Here is a 19,959-nt window from a genome sequence, read left to right on the forward strand (position 1 = left end):
AATTTTAGGTCAATTGTTTATCCTAGATTTCTTCGCTAGAGTCCATGGATGTCCAATTCATAAAATATTTTTTCCAAATTGATATTAAATGTAATTTTATGAATTTGAAAATCGGTCAAAAAGTTACTGAAATAGAGCATTGCAAAGAATATTGATTGATTAAATTTTAGTTGAAGTTTATAAATTATAAATAAATTTTACATTAAGCCTTATTTATTTTAACAGACAATATGGCGGCCATTGTAAATTTTATTCGCCTGAAAATCAAGTGAAAAAAAAAAGCTAGATTTTATTTTTAGTAACAAAAAGTAGCACAATTCGTTCAGAGTCCGTTTTGCGATGCCTGTCCGTCGGGTCGCATGTTTTTTCGCGTCGTTCGTCGTCGGTGAGTTTGTCGGGTGCGCGTGTGTGTGTGAAGGTGCGGCTGGCTCTGGTTCAAAAAATGTGTGCTCTGGTTCAAAAAATGACATTTGAGCCAGTCCGTTTTGCGATGCCTGTCCGTCGGCTCGCATTTTTTTTTCGCGTCGTTCGTCGACGGTGAGTTTGTCGGGTGAGTGCGCGCGTGTGTGTGTGAAGGTGCGGCTGGCTCTGGTTCAAAAAATGACAGTTGAGCCAGTTCGTTTTGCGATGCCTGTCCGTCGGGTCGCATGTTTTTTCGCGTCGTTCGTCGTCGGTGAGTTTGTCGGGTGCGCGTGTGTGTGTGAAGGTGCGGCTGGCTCTGGTTCAAAACATGACATTTGAGTCAGTCCGTTTTGCGATGCCTGTCCGTCGGCTCGCATTTTTTTTTCGCGTCGTTCGTCGACGGTGAGTTTGTCGGGTGAGTGCGCGCGTGTGTGTGTGAAGGTGCGGCTGGCTCTGGTTGTCACGATGACAGATGAGGCAGTCCGTTTTGTGGTTACCTGTATGTTTGTCTATTCCTTTCTATTGACGCGGCTTTTTTTCTTCTTAGTTAGATTGTAAAGTTCAAATATCGCGATCGTCTTTTTCGTTAGTCAGTCGGGTTTCTTTGTTCTATGATTCGCGATTGTTTCATGGGAAGATTCGTTCTTAATTGCGTTAGCATAATATAAATTATATTTGACCTTTCGTTTCCCGCGAAATCACCTTTTAGCATTATAGCTCGTAAAGCACGGTGACAAATATTGTTTCAACGCGATTGTTCAAGTCCTTCAGATAACTCATCAGTAATTAATTGGTCGCTCATCTTATAAAAACTTAAAAGTATAAATAGTCTCAGGTCAACTCTACGTAAATGTGTTACGCTGAGTATAATATTTCACCTTTTAATTACACACAATTATGATTCTATCTTTCCACAGCCGGCTGTCTAAGATTAAATCATTTGTGCTAAACTCAACACCAAATAACCGGGAATGGTCTCATCCGCATCATCCGATTGTTTGCCTTGAGAATACATAATACATCACCCTATCACTATACGAAATTCATTGATTATTGGGCCACATCATCATCCTCTATGATGAATCCTGGCCATTACCCTTTCCCACTAACAAAATCCCAAGTAGAAGTAGTTTTCCGGCACACGCGGGGGTGTGGATATCGTATAGAACCCACCCTTGGTAGCAGCCTGTGCTAACTAACATTCCCGTCCCGTTCCCTCAAGATCTACAAACTGACATGGCGGGCGCCGTTGGTGGCCAATGACTGTTTCCTATTAACAACGGCTCTAGTTTTGATGATCGTGATGTTTTATCTTTTCAGCGCATTCATGCATGCTGTTGATAAGGGAAACATTATTTGATCGTTGAAGCGTATGACCGGTTGTGTTGATAGGATATTACGGTTCTGTTCAGCAACGGAGAAGGACAACCATGGGTGGTCTCTCATGCTCATGCTCATGCTCATGCTCAAAAAGTAGCACAATTCGTTCATAACTATTTAAAATTCAATGTATCACGTAATTATTTGTAGTTTTAATCAAAATGGTTACTTTTAGGCTTTTTGCAAATTTTGAATTTTGGGACCAAAGATCGGTAAAAGACATAAAACATTAGGATAACATTAACAGTCTGGACCCGATGCCTGATTTTTCTGTTACATTCTTATTGGAATTCCATATAAACTGTAACGGGGATCGCAGGCACCGGGTCCTGACTATTAACTATCATAAATTCATTAATATTTTACAAATTTTCGGTAGACTGCCCATAACTGTTTTAATGTAAAAAGCATTTTGTGATACTTATTGCACCCAAATTTTGAAAGCTTTGGGCTTGAAATTTGAAAAATATAATGATTTGTTTGAAGCTTTCAACTTTTTTAAAGGGAAAACAATACATTGTAGCACATTCGCAATATAGGGCATGATTTTAAAATTTATATATATTTTTTTTAATTTCCATTGAAAATTAAGCCAACAGTTGTCACGATATGTTAATTTTAAAGTTGAGGTCTATTCGAAGACAGGTTCTCTAAATTATGAAAAAAAAAAAAATCATTTCTTGATCAAAATATTTGGTAACAGAAGTCAATTCAAACAAAAATCGGCTATATAACATGATATTCCATTGCCAAAAATGAAACTGTTGTGAAAATTTAATATTATTATTATAGTTTATTATTGAAACTTTACCATAATTTGGTATTCGTGTCAAGTAAAAATTTATGCTGTTTTCAAGCAAGACAAACATTTTAAAATTTACTTTTATGATTAATATTTTGACTGAAATGTAGGGGAGAGTGGGGAGACTTGATCCCCTTTTTTTTGTATCGCACATAACTCAGTCAATTTCTCACAAAACTATAAACTTTTTGCATGAATTGAAAGTTTAAACATTCATCTATGTTTGGCTAATAAGGCTGGTACAAATATTTTTAAAAGTTTTTGTCACCCCCCCCCCCCCCTTCAAAATTGGCCCGAAAAATCAGGGGGCAAAAAAAATATTTTTACAATAAACTTCAAAATTTCAATGAAAATTCAAGTGCAACCAGCTGAAATCAAATTAAAATACATTCTCCTGCGTTTAAAATCATTTTTAGCATGTTTGGGTTTATTAAAAAATCTTAAGATTTTTTGAAAATTTTCGATGCAAAATCTTTTTTTTCGATACAATTTTTGTTTTTGTCAGATCTTAGATTTTTTGAAAACTAATGATTGCAAAACAACTGAACTAGTGTAAAATGCATTTTAAAACACTTTTTTCATTTAAATGTAAAGACTATGGCTTGTTATTTAAATTTTTATATTTTTTTTATTTTTTTGCCCCCCCCCTTGACCTCGGCCAGGGCCGAGGGACAAAAACTTTTTTAAATATTTGCATCGGCCTAAGGGTATTTCATCAGATGAACTCTTCGAATCATGCCAAGGGTTTTAAAAAATATTTTGAACCGGCATTTTAAAAATGTTAGGGGTAACTTGATCCCCCTCTCAGCATTTTGAAGAAATCTTAAGCAAAATGTTTCTTATTCATCCAAACTTTTAATTTTCTATAAGTTACAGAAATTTCACATAAAACCTGTACGTTTGTGTTTAAAATATAACAAGTTTAGTATGTAAAATATTTAAAAACTTAAAATATTATTTTTTAGACCAAAATTAAACATGTTTACAAAAGCTGGAAATTTTTGTTTACAAAACTTTTGAAAATGGTTCAAACTGCAGTAAGTTATGTACAACTATACTAAAGGCAACTATGTATGAAAACCCAGCCCAATTAATTAATCTTGAGGCTGATTCCAGTGACTGTAAAAATGCAGGGATCAAGTCTCCCTAAACACACTTTTTTAAACAATTGATTGTAAAAATAGTATGACGATAAATTTAACATCAAATGCGTAAGTGTTTTGGAGTTGATAAGTTTATCAAACAATTCATGTATAAAAAATATTTTTTTGAATAATTTTTGAGTGTTTTCTATACATTTCAAAACAAAGAAAAAAAGATCTCTTGGAAGTTTTTTGCAGCTCGTTTTAGAAAAATATGTGTAACTCAATCTTAACATTTTTTTAATTTTTTTCTTTGTTTTCTACAATGAGTTTTAGTTAATTTCGCACAACTTTCTAGAACAAAGCTAATTGTTTTACCCACATGCTGACGAGATTTAGGCTTGGGATCAAGTGTCCCCGGGGATCAAGTCTCCCCACTCTCCCCTACTGAAAATTAAAAAAAAAACTATAGCATAGGAAGTAGAACCAATAGTTTCCTTTAGATCACTGGTTGAAAAATTAGAACTTATTAGATAATACTGAGAAACACTATTTTCACATCCCGAGCAGACGGAAATAACATAGGAATAACATTTTTTGATATTAGAAAATACTAGGATAATGACATTTTATTTATAACAGGGTCATTCCATGTCAAGACCGAGCCACGTAGCCCAGTGGTAACGCTTCCGCCTCGTAAGCGGTAGATCGGGGTTCAAATCCCGGCTCGGACCAACACAACTGGTGATCTTTTCCCTTCTGGAATCGATTGCTTAGTAAAGGGAAGGTAGTGTATCGTCACAAACTGGACCTTATCACGACACCTTAGGGAGGCGACATATGGAATGTTAACATTAACCTTAACATGTTAACATTAAGTTGAGAATGAAACTGCCACTGAATCCGCTTTGTAAATGCCGGCCCCGATACTCTTCAAGGGTGTTCCCCCCAGGAACTGGGAAAGATTTACTTTACTTTACATGCCATGTCAACTGGGTACACTTTTGGACTCGACCTTCACCGATTTGGACCAAACTTGGAGGGAACGTTCATCTATCGATAGTTAACAGAAATCCCAAGTTTGGTTCTGATTGGACCATCCCTCTATTTTTGGCACCGCCCTCTTTTTTTTCAATTTTCTAAAAAACTTTTTTTTCTTTTAACCATAACTTTGCAACTATTTCAGCAAAAGACTTTCTACAAGTTGCATTTAATAGAAAATTGTCCAAGGAATTCAATAAAAATAAAAATTTTACCCTTCAATGCCCCCTAATGTTACATTTTAACGTTTTAAGTATTAAAATTCAGTTTAGACCAAGAAGTATTTAATGACTCTTCCTTCGTTTCCCTTCTACTTTTTCTTTTAATTAATATTCTTTTCAGGAAAAATTAAAGTAATTTGTTAAACTGCAATTGTTATATTATCTATATATTTTACTTATCTGAACATAAATAACCACTATATAACACACATGAAACATTAAATTGGAGCGTTTGGTACGGTATGTCCACGCATCCTTCCTCCCCTGTAGATTCTATGAAATGTGATCCGTTCTCAGAATCCTCTCTGCGGTAAACACAACGCAGTAGGGCTGGCCGCTTTAATTTTTGTAATACATTTTCGGGTGTTCTCGGATGTACTGCAATTATTAATATTGACAAGAAAAGTGCTTGGGGCGTTATCTAAACACAAGACTTTCCAGCATGCTTTCATCGGACTGGCTGCGTTTGTGTTGGATTAGATAAGATTAGATTAATATTCAGTTTAGACCAATTCCTTATATTTTTATTTGTTCTATTTAATCACCATCGTGTTCCCCGGACAATTCTACATAATAATTAATGTAAACCTCAAACTAAAATGAACTAATAGCAAGAAACAGTGATTTTACTGAAAAAAGTTTGATTTTGCGCATTTTTGTTATGATAACATAAACTGTTATAAAACCCTTATGCAAAAATGGATTTTTCAAGAAGATTCCATAGCACATTCTGTTATTTTAATTGTATTTGTTATTGAAATGGCATGATTTTTGTTATTGCTCGGTAAGATTTTAAATTTATTAGCCTGTTTCTGACTAATCAACAGTTTCGGTCGACAAAGTAAAAAAATCAAGAAAATTGTATTTGCTTTACAAAAATATGTGTCGCAGAGTGAAAAAACTATAAAAAAACTACTTTTTCTGGAGGAATTAACCACGTTTCAAGATAAAAAATATATTTAAAGCAGAATGCGCTTCAAATAAATTTTCATTAACGACACCGTTTGCTGGAGAAATCCACTCGAACAGTGATTTTAGCAAAATTTTCCCTTTTCTTAAAAATATTCATTTAAAGTTTTCTGAAAATTCCAGTCTTAATAGGGACACCGGATTTTAGAGCACATAAAAGTTTGAAATTCTAGAAATCGATACACTATTTTTGTTAATCTGTGTCTGTTCTATCCGAAACCAAACAAAAATATAAAAAAATCTAGATAATTGCTCACTGATAGTGCGTCCATCCCGGGAATTCCCGGGACAAAAATCCCGGGATTTTCCGAAACTGGGAATTCCCGAATCCCGGGAATTTTTATATTTTGTCCCGGAAATTCCCGAAATTGAAAAGAAAATCAAATTTTGGTCTGGAAATTCTGATTTTGATGTGGAAATAGATCAACAGTTGAATACATAGTAATCGATAAGAGATTTACAACATTAAAAAAAATTTCAACATATATCAGCATTCATTTGGCTCATAAGGGAAAATTGTTAAAATATTAGTTCACAGATCCGCAAAATGCCTAGCACTTTCAAAGTTTTCTGATTAATTTTATAATTTTTTGAAACAAATCGTATATTCGTGATTTGAAATTTAGAAAAATAATATCATGTTTATTTATTTTGCATCAAACAACGGCATATGTAGCTGATAAAGATAAATTTATCATATCAAATGTTAAAGCCATTTTTTTTTCAAAATGTTTTGATATTTTTTTATTGATTTTGGTTAAAACTGAAACAGAACATAATAATAAGAACACCGAATTCCAAATGTATTGCTCTAAAATCTTCTGTACCTATTAAGACTGTTAGTAGTCCCGTTTTCCTAAGTTGGCGATAGTGACTTAAAGATAACTTGAAAAATTTCTGTAAATTTTTAAACTTATTTAAAATTTTACGTTGACTGGTATCATTTTATATGTTGTCGTTTTTTTGTTAAGTTTTTTTTAGTCATGTCACATAAAAAAAATTATAAAGGACATATTTAATTTGAAATTGTGATACATTCAAAGCACAACAAAGAACAAACAAATCTTTCAATCTATCTAAAAACTGCTATCCTTGTCTAGATTGAAGTGTAGATAATCACCAATTAATAGAATTGAGCTAAATATATGATTTTATGCTTTAAAACTTAACAAATAAAATGAAAACATAAATTTTATGACTATTCAAAAAATTTCCCGGGATCCCGGGAATTCCCGGGATTTGAAAAATATTTTTCCCGTTTCCCGGGAAATTCAAAACCCGGGAAAATTGGACCCCCTACTCACTGACAATCAATTGGACATTATCATTTTCTAAAAAATAGGAAACTTGATTCAAAAATCGACATAATTTTTGCTCCAAGCCCAACCAAAATTCAAAATAACCCCACTTTTCAGTAAAAATCCAAACACTTCCATGCCTCGTCATGGCTTCCTTAGATTGGTTGCATTGTTTGAACTCCTGGCAACGCCACACACACACACGTGTGCTCAAGCTCCCTCTCAAGGGGTTGAACCCCCAGATACCGGAAGCCGGGCGATTTTCTTTACTCCGCTCCAAGGGGGCAAAAATTAGCATTGTTAATGTCAGAACAAGAACCAAAGTCGGAAACCATCGGAAGCTGGCAGCTAAGCTTTCAACGCGCCCAGTCAGACAAAGTTGTTGAACCCATTTTCGAAACGGGGGAAGGGATTTGGGATTAAGTGATGACTTGTGAGAAGCAGGATTGGTTTTTATTTTGTTGGTTGGAAGTGATTTTGGTTATTTTCCTGATGGGTTTCACTTATATTGATTCGGGCAATTTGGGAGCCAAAAGTGGTGAAAAATTTCTTTGGATTGTTTCATGGAGACGCTTGGTTAATCAGTTATTGTGGGGAAGCATGGTGTACCACACAAAAACAGTTGAATTCGACAGCGAAAAATGTGTAAATGTGTAATTGATTGATAAAAAACCCATCCGCAACGATGTGTGACTTTCGATGAAACAGTGTAATTTGTCACCTGCTTTGAAAAAAAAATGCAAAACTTAAAAGACACAATCAATGAAAAATGGAAAACGATCAATGGACAAAGAGAGAGAGAGAGAGGACAAGCAAAGTGAAAAAACAAACCGGTTACAAAATTGTTCGCACGTGCAGAAAATTCAGCCTCGTGGAGAATGGAACTGCAAGAAATAAAAAATCGAACATCGAAACAGTGTAAACAAAATAAAATACCGTGCTGATTGGAGTGCCGTTCGCTCTGAACAAATAATGCATATTTTTGCGGAATTTTCGGTTGATGGACAATATTAAATTGGTTTTTCATTACTTTCCAATTTGCTGCGCTTTGTATAATTTGTGAATATGATGTTTACTAGTGAAGCAAAGGAATCGTGAACAATGTTTATATGAATATTTAAGAGCGAGTCCACGAACAGGGCATACCCCTTTGTATGGGACGTCGTTTGGACCTCACCAATCTGCCTAAAATTTTCGGGGGTTGTTTGTTTACATATTAAACTAGCATCTGGCTAAAATATCAGCACTCTAGGTCAGCGGGAAGTGGGGCAAATCGGGACACAAAGTTTGAAGGTTCAAAAACGTACACAGCTAAAAAAGTAGTAATCCAGCTGCGTGTAAAAGGCCTGGGTGTAAAATAAATATTGCATTATTTTATGCAATTTTATGTGATTTTACACTCTGAAATATGTAGCCCATCAGTATGGGAAACCAACTTGACCGAAATGTCAAGAGCATATATGTGTTTATCCTTTCCATTATTCATCGGTCTGATGGCCGAGTGGGCTAAGGCGCCAGTCCTTACTGTTGGTGCTGGGTTTGAATCCCGTCGGTTGCAACTTTTTTTTTGTGTTTGCAAACATTGTACATGCAGTGTGTAATATTAAGTGTTTATTTTGACGAAGGTGATGTGCATGCTTTTGCATGCGATTTTACCATCGGATTTTTTGCTGTGTAAAAAATCTTAAAAATGCTATAACTTGGGCAAAATTTAATTTAATTTCAAAATTCAAAATGCATCTGAAAGGGCTTAAAAAATGCAACAAAATGCAGGGAGAAGCATCCTTATTGGTTAAATCTAATAGAGTTATTGACATTTTAGTGAAAAAATATAATAATTTTAAAACTCAAATAAAAAAGTGTTCCATCCTGATATCAACCCGGTTCGACCTGCAGCTTGTAGGGGACATGTGGGACTACCATCTGAGACTGAAAACGCTTTGGGTAAGGAAGTTTAACATATTAATTAGACACTTTTACTTTTAATAATTTGTTTGGCTGTAAGTTTTTGCTCGGGGGAACACTTTTTTATTTGAGTTTGAAAATTGTGCTGTTTTTTCACTAAAATGCCAGTAACTCCCTTTGGATTCAACCAATTGGGATACTTCTCCCTGCATTTTGTTGCTTTTTTAAATCCCTTTCAGCTGCATTTTGAATTTTGAAATTAAATTGAATTTTGCCTATGTTACAGCCTTTTTAAGATTTTAACGTTTTTGAACCCAAACTTTGTGTCCCGATTTGACAAAGAGGCGGTACGACCCCTTTCATTTTTGAACATGCGAAAAAAGAGGTGTTTTTCAATTATTTTTCAGCCTGAAACAGTGATGAGATAGAAATTTGGTGTCAAAGGGACTTTTATGTAAAATTAGACGCCCGATTTAATGGCGTACTCAGAATTCTGAAAAAACGATTTTTTTCATCGAAAAAACACTAAAAAAGTTTTAAAATTTCTCCCATTTTCCGTTACTCGACTGTATTTTTGTTCGGAACATGTCATTTTAAGGAAAATTTAATGTACTTTTGCCTTCCTCACTGAGGTAAGGCTATAATCCTGCTCTAAAAATGAACTTTGTATAAAAACGTCGTAGACCCACCTTCATGTATACATATCGACTCAGAATCGAAAACTGAACAAATGACTGTGTGTATGTGTGTGTGTATGTGTGTGTGTATGTATGTATGTGACCAACAAACTAGCTCATGTTTCTCGGCACTGGCTGAATCGATTTGATCCGAACTTGTTGCATTCGACTTGGTTTAGGGTCCCATAGATCGAGTTTTATACAGATTGAAGTTTCGATGAGTAGTTCAAAAGTAATGTATAAAAATGTGTTTTCACATAAATTCGGATCTCATTTAAATGTACGTAAACTATGTCCGGATCCACCATCTGACCCATCGTTGGTTAGGTTATCAGAAGACCTTTCCAACGAGTCTAAAACATTGAAGATCTGGCAACCCTGTCTCGAGATATGGTTACTTAAGTGATATTGATGTACTTTTTGGAAGCCGGATCTCACTTAAATGTATGTAAACTATGTTCGGATCCACTATCCGACCCATCGTTGGTTAGGTTATCAAAAGACATTTCCAACGAATCCAAAAAATTGACGATCTGGCAACCCTGTCTCGAGATTTATCCACTTAAGTTATATTTTTGTACTTTTTTGAAGCCGGATCTCACTTAAATGTATGTAAACTATGTCGGGATCCACCATCCGACCCATCGTTAGTTAGGTTATCAAAAGACCTTTTCAACGAGTCCAAAACATTGAAGATCTGGCAACCATTTCTCAAGATTTATCCACTTAAGTGATATTTATGTACTTTTTTGAAGCCGGATCTCACTTAAATGTATGTAAACTATGTCGGGATTCACCATCCGACCCATCGTTAGTTAGGTTATCAAAAGACCTTTCCAACGAGTCCAAAACATCGCAGATCTGGCAACCCTGTCTCGATATATGGTCACTTAAGTGACATTTATTTACTTTTTTGAAGCCGGATCTCACTTAAATAAATGTAAATTTACTGTTGGTTATGAGTGAGGAAGGCTCCAACCACATAGGTGGATTAAGTTAGTTTTTGAATCTACATTGACCCAGAAGGGTATTTTTTTCATTTAGAAAAAAAAATTATTTTAAAATTTCGTGTTTTTCTAACTTTGCAGGGTTATTTTTTAGAGTGTAACAATGTTCTACAAAGTTTGACAATAAATGTTTTTTGATATATAAACATAATGGGTTTGCTTATCAACATCACGAGTTAACGTGATTTAACGAAAAAAAGTTTTGAAAAAGTTACTTTTTGCGTTTCTCTTTGTTTCGTCGTCCGTGTCTGTCGAGGGTAACCATGAACGGCCATGATCAACGACGACCAACTTAAAAAAAAAAAATTACGTAAAATCGCGATAACTCTTGATGTTTACAAGCAAACCCCTTATGTTTATATATCAATTTTTTTGTAATTGTCTGTTCTACACCTTTGTAGAATACTATTACACTATAAAAAATTACCCTGCAAAGTTAGAAAAAAAAAAACACGAAATTTTAAAATGAAAAATTGTGTTCTAAAGCAAAACATTACCCTTCTGGGTCAATGTAGATTCGAAAAGTACATTAAATTACCCTTAAAATGACATGTTCCAAAAAAATTTACAGTCGAGCAACGGAAAATGGGAGATTTTTTAAAACTTTTTTAATGTTTTTTTCGATGAAAAATACGTTTTTTTCGGAATTCTGAGTACGCCATTAAATCGGGCGTCAAATTTTACATAAAAATCCCTTTGACACCAAATGTCTATCTCATCACCGTTTCAGGCTGCAAATTATTGAAAAACACCTCTTTTTTCACATGTTCTAAAATGAAAGGGGTCGTACCGCCCCTCCGTCACGAGATACCAAAAAAAATGGACCTCGGATTCGTGATCAGGGACAAAAGTTACCCCCTAGGACAAAGTTTCACGCAAATCGAAGAGGGGTCGGGGCAACTTTTCCCGATTTCGTGTGAGTTGGTAGAGAATAACCCAAATATAATATATATTTAGGAAAATTTGTCAAACAAACCATATCTTTTGACAGGAGATAGATAGCAATATACTTGCTTTGGAAAAGTTTTAGAGATTTTTGCACCCCTCTAAGGAGTGACATTAAAAAACCCCTTTAAAAATCAAAATTTGATTCAAAGACCATGAAATAATCAAATATCAAACAATCTAAAATTTAAAAGCAGTTTTCTTTCATTTTCACTGCTAAAAGTTTGCGCCAAGTAATGTCAATCGATGCTAGGGTTTATATGCAAATCAAATCTCCCGACAGCTTTCGGCATTATCAATTCAGACGAAGAGGCTGCCTGTAAGGGAGGGAAGGTAAACTGGCGGAAAAACTTTTCACTTCAAAGCTGGCTTCCAAAAAAAAAACAGTAAAAAATGTAAAACGCGCCAATGTCGCCGTTGAGCAGCTCGAGCCTCGGGACCTTGGGCGGCTTTTCCATGTTATCGTCGTTGTCTGTTGGACCTCCTCCCCAACCTTCGCCACGTGGCATTGAAATGGCGCCACCCCCTCCCAAGGGGGGGATGGGGAGGGGAACAACAGGACATATTTCAACCAACATGGGCTCCGAATTGAAAGAGACCCCCGGGAGATGACTTTGTGTGTGTGTGTGTGTGCGTGTTTGTGTGTGTGTGCGTGTTTGTGAATGCATAATTTATGAGTCCCTGTAGTGTAATGTGATAATAATTAAATTTATCTTGATGGTCTTTTGATTGGGGAGGGTAAGCAGAACTGGTTCACATGGTCTGATGGCGCTGGGCTTTGGGAAGGATGCGGAAGTGGAGAACACCAAACGCCTCTACGGTCACTTTGATGGGCTTCTGCTTGAAGGTTTTCGAGAGTCAAAGGATGCTCCTAAGGCTAGACTGGAAACAGATGGCGCCTACGCATAGCGAAGAAAGTGAGAGAGATGGAACTGATTTGTGATATTTATTGAAGGGAAAGGAGCTTTATTGGCGTTTAATCAGTCGGAAATGACGACACGACGCTTTGATGTTTGGTTTTTGTATTTCCAAGAAAACTTATTAGGGGCTTTAAGATATGGTTTATATTTGTTAAAACTTGTCAAGAAATCATTTCTGAGCTTAACAAAACGGGATGCTGAAAATATTTGGAAAGTGAAACTAGGCTCCAATCGCCTAATAATAAGAGGAGCGTCCACAAAAAAAATCAATCATCACCAATACTGCCGCTCGAAGCTAGTCCGTCCCATATGTAATTTCGTCAATTTTGGGCAGTTTGGTTCGAAATCATGTAAACTATCAGAAAACCCAATAAATTTTAATATTTTGTTCTAGAAAACCGAAGGAAATCCACTTTTTCGTAAAATTCTAACACGTAGCCTAATGGACGGGACAAATTTGATATGCGTTTTTCTCGGCTTGCTGTTTTTACATATGGGACGGACTCGATTAGAGCGGCAGAATATGAATCAGCACCTCCTCAAGATTTTCAAGAATTATTGTTTCAAAACAAATGTGTAACAAAATATCCACATCCACAAACCACGAGAAGACTTTTAGGGAATATTAGACCATGTTTTAATCTTCTGAAAATTGGCACCACTGCAAAATGAATTCTGACCAACTGGTGCTATAGCTAAAAAAAAATGTGTATTTTGTCATCTTAAACATATCCATTAAATTTATTTGTCAAAAAAGGCTATTTTTCGTGGCCCTTTTTGTTGTTTCCGAAGACAACAAATCGATCAGGAAATCTGGCCACAAGATACAAGATTTATAATATTTTAAACCTTGTTTGGTAATAGAAAAAAAAAACACACGCAAAGTCTCGTCACAAAAAAAATCAAAAGAAATGTTCATTCTTGAGAATATTGCTCTTTGGGATTTCCACAAACAAGCTGGTTAGTATCATTGGTTGCCTTCATAAAAAATCGACAGCTGGCAAGAATGGTGTTAAAATATTCAAAAAAAATGTACCTTTAGAACGGAGGTTCTGCTTGTTTTGGCGTTTTCGGCAAAGTGGAAGTATTTAAGGGGTTACATACATGTAAATCGGCAAAAATGTCAAAGGTTGCAGCACACACTCCAACTTTTTTTAAATTCTTTTTTCGGGGCATTAATGTAAACATTTTCATCTATTTACAAAACCAATTTGAAGACATTTGGTTGTATCATTGCCGAGATGTACCTATTTGGAGTTGACAGTATGAAAAAACGGGTGCCACGATATCTCAACACTGCTTTGACCAAATCGGCTAAAAATTTTGGTGAAGGCTCGTCAAACCGGTTCCGTGTGCAAGGCCGAGCCGATTTTCGAAAAGTTTATTTAAAAAAAAGATAAAAATATTTTTTTCGTTTTTCATATAAAAAATCGTCAGTTTTAAATTTTTGTAATGTTGTAAAAAGCAGAATTTAAAAATCGGGCTTCGTTATGCACACGGGATATGTCTTGAGATTTTTTAATCTAAAATTTCAGCCAATTTGGTCCATTTCATTTCGAGATATCGTGGCACCCGTAAATCAACTCGGTGTTTAGAGAAAAACGCTCAGAAGGTTTGACAGTTTCCTTTGCGCATGCCAAAATATTTAGCTTAAATCGTCTGTAGTTTACTTTAATCATAAAATATCTTCATGAAACTTTCAGGAGTGATTGAAAATCATATTTATGTGGGATTAAATAAATTTTATGTAAAATGATATTTTGTGATTTCTACATGTATGTAACCCCTAATGCTGATATTTTATTTTGAGAAAACATTCTGTGAACTCTTTTCTACATCCTGATTTAATCGATAAAATCTTTAAACGCTAAAGTTTAATCGAACAAAAGGATTTATTTTTTCCAAAATCTCTAAACTATTCAGTAGATTTTTGATAATATTTTACAAATTATGCATTTCAATGCTCAAATTTGTATTCCGGAATACTTTAATGTACAATCAGTTGTAAAGTGAAAAGTTTTTTTCATGATGTTTAAAAAATCATTTACTTTTGGGATAAATTTTTATAAGCATTGAAATATTTGAAATTACATTTTCAATTCTCAAAAACAAATTAATAATATTTTTTTAAATTCAATAAATTATAGTTACTACAAAAATCATGCCATCTTGAGCCGGTTCTTTCACAAGACTAAAGTTTGAAAAAGAACCGCGATTCTTTTTTTGTGAGCCACGATTCTTTCGCTCTTTTCAGTGAACCGACTTTTTTTTACCCACCTCTAGTCTTTTGGTTCCTCAGATACAGCCTCTCAAATATAGAAGAAACAATATTTATTTTTAAAGGGTCACTCAAACAGCACTCACATTTTCAAATGCCAATACCTCAGAAACTAATGGTCTAATTTTCATAGCAAAAATCTGTTTCAATATTTTTCATAAAATTAAATCAATATTTAAAAAAATCAAAAGGTCCAAAAAATATATTATACGATAGAACGCACCTTTGAAATTAAATTCAATTTTGAAATATTTAATAAAAATAGAAGAGATCGAAAAATTTCACGTTAAATCAGTATTTTTTCGACTCCGAAAATCTGACTACCTTTTTTGAGAAAGGGAATGAAAATGTCTTTCTTAGATAAATTTAAAAGAAATTTAGCCTTTTTGATATTCTTTTTGCCTTCCTCACCTCACTGAGGCAAGGCTATAAAATCACTCAAAAATTGAACTTTTTAAATAAGCCTTCTAGATATACCTTTACGTATACATATCGGCTCAGAATCAAATTCTGAGCAAATGTCTGTGCGTGTGGATGGACGTAGAATTTTTTTTCTCACTCACTTTTCTCGGAACTGGCTCGACCGATTTTGTCCGGATCTATGTTTTTAGATTCGCCTTCAGGTCCTTTAAGTCTTTTTTTAATTTCATACGGTTTGGTGCAGTACTTCAAAAGTTATGTTAGAAAAACTGTTTTGGTTGATACTAAAAAGGGTCATTATTTACATAATTTGAAAGCTCCGGCGGATAGCTGTCGGAACTTTCCGCTCAGTGCACGCCGTGCACGCACACAAACACTGCAGTGCTTTCAAATGAATAATAAAAATTTATCATAGATGGCAGTACTCAGATGTATAGAGTCTTTACTAAGTAAGCGTTAGCCAAAGCTTTCAGGAGGAAGGCAGCAACCACCTTCTGGTGGATTAAGTAACGTTTTTTTAATTACTGATCATTTGACAATTTTCCCACAATCAAACAAAAAGTGGCTTTAATTCGACAACGGTTCACTTTTTCAAATAAAAAAAAAACCCTTTTCAATCGCAATTCCATTGAATTCACTTTTACATCATTGATTTTATCGGAATTGGCTGAACGAATTTTGTCCGGATGTGGTCCACTTGGTTCACTTTTAAGGTTCTAAAGCTTGGTATTGATAATTGTAGAGTTTCATTAAGTCGTTTAAAAGGGTGATTTTCACTTGGCTACGATAGCTTCGAAAGAGTAGGCGTGTTGTGACGTGCGCGCTAAAGGCAACGTTGCTTGCCTTGAGTTTTTTGACGGATGGAGAAAGAAGAGACCTCCGAGACGGATGATTTTCAACTCATCCCCGGAAATCGGAAGCGGAAGAAGTCCCTTGAGGTCACCGGAGCTATCGTCGGAGAAGAAAAAGTGGAGCAGAATCTGCTCAGCAACAACAAGTTCAGCCCGCTAGCGGAAAACAAAAACAACAACAATGCCAGCCCAGCAGGAGGAGGAGACGTCCCGGCGGTTCCACCACTCGGCCAGTCGGCAGGTAAACAAAAGCAACCGCCTTTTGTGGTGAAGAACACCACGGATTTGTACAAGCTCGTGGCGATAGTGGAAAGTTGTAAATTTGGTTTCGATCCTATTTACAAACTGACCCGATTTGGAACCAAGGTGACCTGCTTCTCTGTCAAAGATTTTGACAAGTTGCAGGAGCTTCTCCAGAGAAAGAAAGTGGAATTTTACACCCACGGCCGAAGAAGCGAACGATTTCACCGGGTGGTTGTTCGTGGTTTACCTGATCAACTGCAACCGGATGAGGTCAAGTACCTGCTGAAGAGGGATCTCAAGCTGGACGCGCTGGAGGTGCATGTCATCAAGCGGAAGGAAAAGTCCACCGTGGCCGAAACTCCGTACATTGTGGTCTTCCCCAAGGGATACACCAATCTGAAGAAGCTCTCTGCAATGAATGTTGTGGCAAGCACTATCATCCGGTGGGAGACCTACCGGAACAAGCAGCCGTACGTGACCCAGTGCAGGAACTGCTTGCAGCTGGGTCATGGAACCAGGAACTGTCACCTCCAGGGGAGGTGCAACAACTGTGGGGGTCCCCACAAGACGGACGAGTGCAAAGTCCAAGAAGCAGAGTCGAAGCGGTGTGCCAACTGCTCTGGAGCTCACGAAGCCACGGACCGCAGTTGCCCCAAGCGTGCGGACTTCATCTAGAGGCGACAGCAGGCGTCGAAACCGAAACCGCCGGCAAGGAAGGCGGCGAAGCAGAGTCCAGCAGTTCCGGCGTTCACGCCGGCGGAGCTCCCTCCGCTGCCGGGCGCAGTTCCGGACGGAAAATCGAAGGATCGCCCTCGCGCCGCAGGAAAAAGCCAAGGAAGCAGTGGCTCCCGAGACGGTGGAGCCACGAAGGAGGAAACCGGGAAGGTGCTCTACAGTTCGGCTGAGCTGTGGGGCATTTTCTCCGAGTACATCGGCAGGTTCAAGACCTGCAAGACCCGCTTGGACCAAGTAACCCTCGTCAGTTACATGATCTCCAAGTATAAAGTTTAAGGAGTTGTTGATTTTTTTTTTGTTATATATTAGTTATTTAACGATCCTCGGTCCCAACCTGGTCACAGCACCTAAAAGGACCTAATAAAAATAAGTTACGAATAAAAAAAAGGGTGATTTTCATCATAATCTCAAATGGCCGGGTCTGATAGCCACGAAAAAACCATATGGTAGAGAGTTGCCATTTTCTTCAAAGGCGGTGTCTGTATATTCTTGACATAAAGTCTGTAGGTAGTTAATTTTTCTTATTCATAACTTATTTTTATTAGGACCTCTTAGGTGCTGCGATCACGTTAAGGTCCACCCATAAACCATGTGGACATTTTTAAGGGGGCGAGGAGCGGAGGTACGGGAATTACTCTATAAATAAGCGGAAGGCACCAACCACCTAAAGATGGATTAAGTTACGGTTTTAATTTCAAATTCAAATTTAAAAGTGAGGCGACGTTTTTTTCGTTCACATTTTTTTGTGTAAATGGCGTAAGATGTTTGAAAAAGTCTCAAAATAGCGTATTAAAACAGTTTTCTTGACAAGCGCAAAAATATTTCAGAGAGAAGTCTCCTCATTGACCATTGTCCTTAGTCCAATCCTTGAGTAGATACACCGGGATTAAAAATAAAAATGTTGAAGAAACAAGAGCGTTGGCTTTATTTTTTTTGGTTTTTAGCCATATCTTTTTGAGAACTGATTTTTTATTCTCGAAAATATTTTTAAGCCTATTTACATTGCTCCTAATAAACAAGATTTTTTTTTCCAGTGTAGTTCAGTCACGAAATTTTCCAGCAGATCTGGTTCTGGTAGAATCCTGCTAGAACAATGGAACATTTCTGCTAGAATGTCACTTTTTCCGTAATATGACATCATTTTAGAAACATATCACACCGTCAAATCTTACATCTTAAAAATTTACACAATTTTCTACTGTGTGACCTAGATAGTAAATAAACTTTCATCAATAATAAAACGAGTTTAATTGAAAAGCTGTCAGTTCCCTAGAAAGGTTTATTTTTGATTTGTTTCTATAAAATCTATATACGTAGAATGACTTTTCAGTTATTTTTTTCGGTATTTTTTCCAGTAGCTCACACACACACAAAAAAAAACACACACACACACTCAGTGTGAAGTTATACCGAAAGGTGGTTCCAGGGGGAAAAGGGCACGGCGCTAAAAGCTTAAATATAAGCTAAAAAGTGGGTATTACAGTTATTTTGCAACCATTTCTTTTTATAAATTAACTAATGTTAATTAAATTGTTGTTAATTTTGTTTTGATTTAATTGCACGTTGAATTCTTTAGACATTTTAAAGTTTAATGAAACAAATGTTTTTTTTTTTGTGCCATTGATTTAGCAAATCAATATTGAAGAGAGGAATGGAAAATGCAAATATTTGAATTGATCTGGGTTTGAATTAGCTTATTTTTCAACGATACACACATACGTTTAATTTCATAATTTGTACACCAAATCGATCAATAAAATTATCAGAAAAATCGTTTGGAGTAAAATCGTTGAAAAAAATAATATTGCCTAGGAAGGCTTTAGTTTGCTGCAAATGACTATTAAAGTATATGCCACCCACATGAATAAAAAAAATACGTTTCGAAATAATAATTGATGTGTCATTGAAGATTTAATGAAATGATTAAGAATGTTTATCTGTGTTCTGTATCAAATTCTAACCAAACTGGAATCCCCTTTTAATTAAAAGAACCACCATCAACATTCCAGATCAGATTAGCTCCCCAGTATGACTGCAATCAAACCCTACCAATCAGCCAGCTCAAATTAGCACAAAAGTGCGATTCCGATAATTGTTACCAGGGTCGTCGTCCATCATCGAAGCCCTTACCCATCATCTTCACCGTACTTATCCTAGCGTGCCGTGGGAAGAGTATCCCCTCATACTTCGAACAAGCTGACCAGCATAGCATGCCATGATCCGATAATGCTCTTCTAATCCAGCAACGTTTCATCCACTACAGCAGTTTCATTCACTTTCTCACTCCTTTTCTCTCTGTGTTGATTCAGCTTCGATTCTGGTGGGAAATCCCGATTCAATTAGTCGTAATTTCCCGCCCTTTCCAACCAACAATTCAACAAAAGACGATTTCCGGTGTCCTATCAGCAATCCACCTGCAAGCTTCACGTAAACCATGACGACAGTAACTATTGTTGACCAGGTCCGAGAATCCAAAACTCTAACCACAATCGACCGTTTGCCGAATTCATCGTCCGGAACGACCCGGATTGCCTTCGACAAAACTAACCTAACCTCGAACGACGCACTGTTCACGGGTCAGCCGGTGCAATGTAAATCGAAAATGTGCAACATTGTTTCCCGCTAGCAACGAAATTCCACGTGTAAAAGTTTCGAAACTCCCGCTCGCGCGCGCTCCCAAAACACGATCCAAGCTGGCAACACTGCCTTCACTTCTGCTTTCTGCTCCCTGCTTCGCGTTGAGCCGTCCGGTGAAGACTGGAGCCTTCAGCATCCAAGCAGGC

General features: G+C 36.4%; 1 protein-coding gene across 9 annotated transcripts in view; it reads right to left on the bottom strand.

Annotated features, from left to right (window-relative positions):
- Positions 1-19,920, bottom strand: part of LOC120423345 (suppressor of lurcher protein 1) — an 80,204-nt gene extending 60,284 nt beyond the window's left edge. For 5 of the 9 annotated variants that reach the window (XM_039587121.2, XM_039587117.2, XM_039587119.2 and 2 more), the window contains exon 1: positions 19,730-19,920. The gene's annotated coding sequence lies outside the window, so the exon portion shown is untranslated. Of the gene's footprint in view, positions 1-19,362; positions 19,598-19,724 lie in introns of those variants that run through there. The other 4 variants (XM_039587116.2, XM_052709191.1, XM_052709190.1 and 1 more) reach the window with 3 other exon arrangements.
- Between the last annotated feature and the right edge of the window lie 39 nt (positions 19,921-19,959).

The sequence above is a fragment of the Culex pipiens genome, chromosome 1, assembly GCF_016801865.2.
Source record: "Culex pipiens pallens isolate TS chromosome 1, TS_CPP_V2, whole genome shotgun sequence".
Lineage (NCBI taxonomy): Eukaryota > Metazoa > Arthropoda > Insecta > Diptera > Culicidae > Culex > Culex pipiens.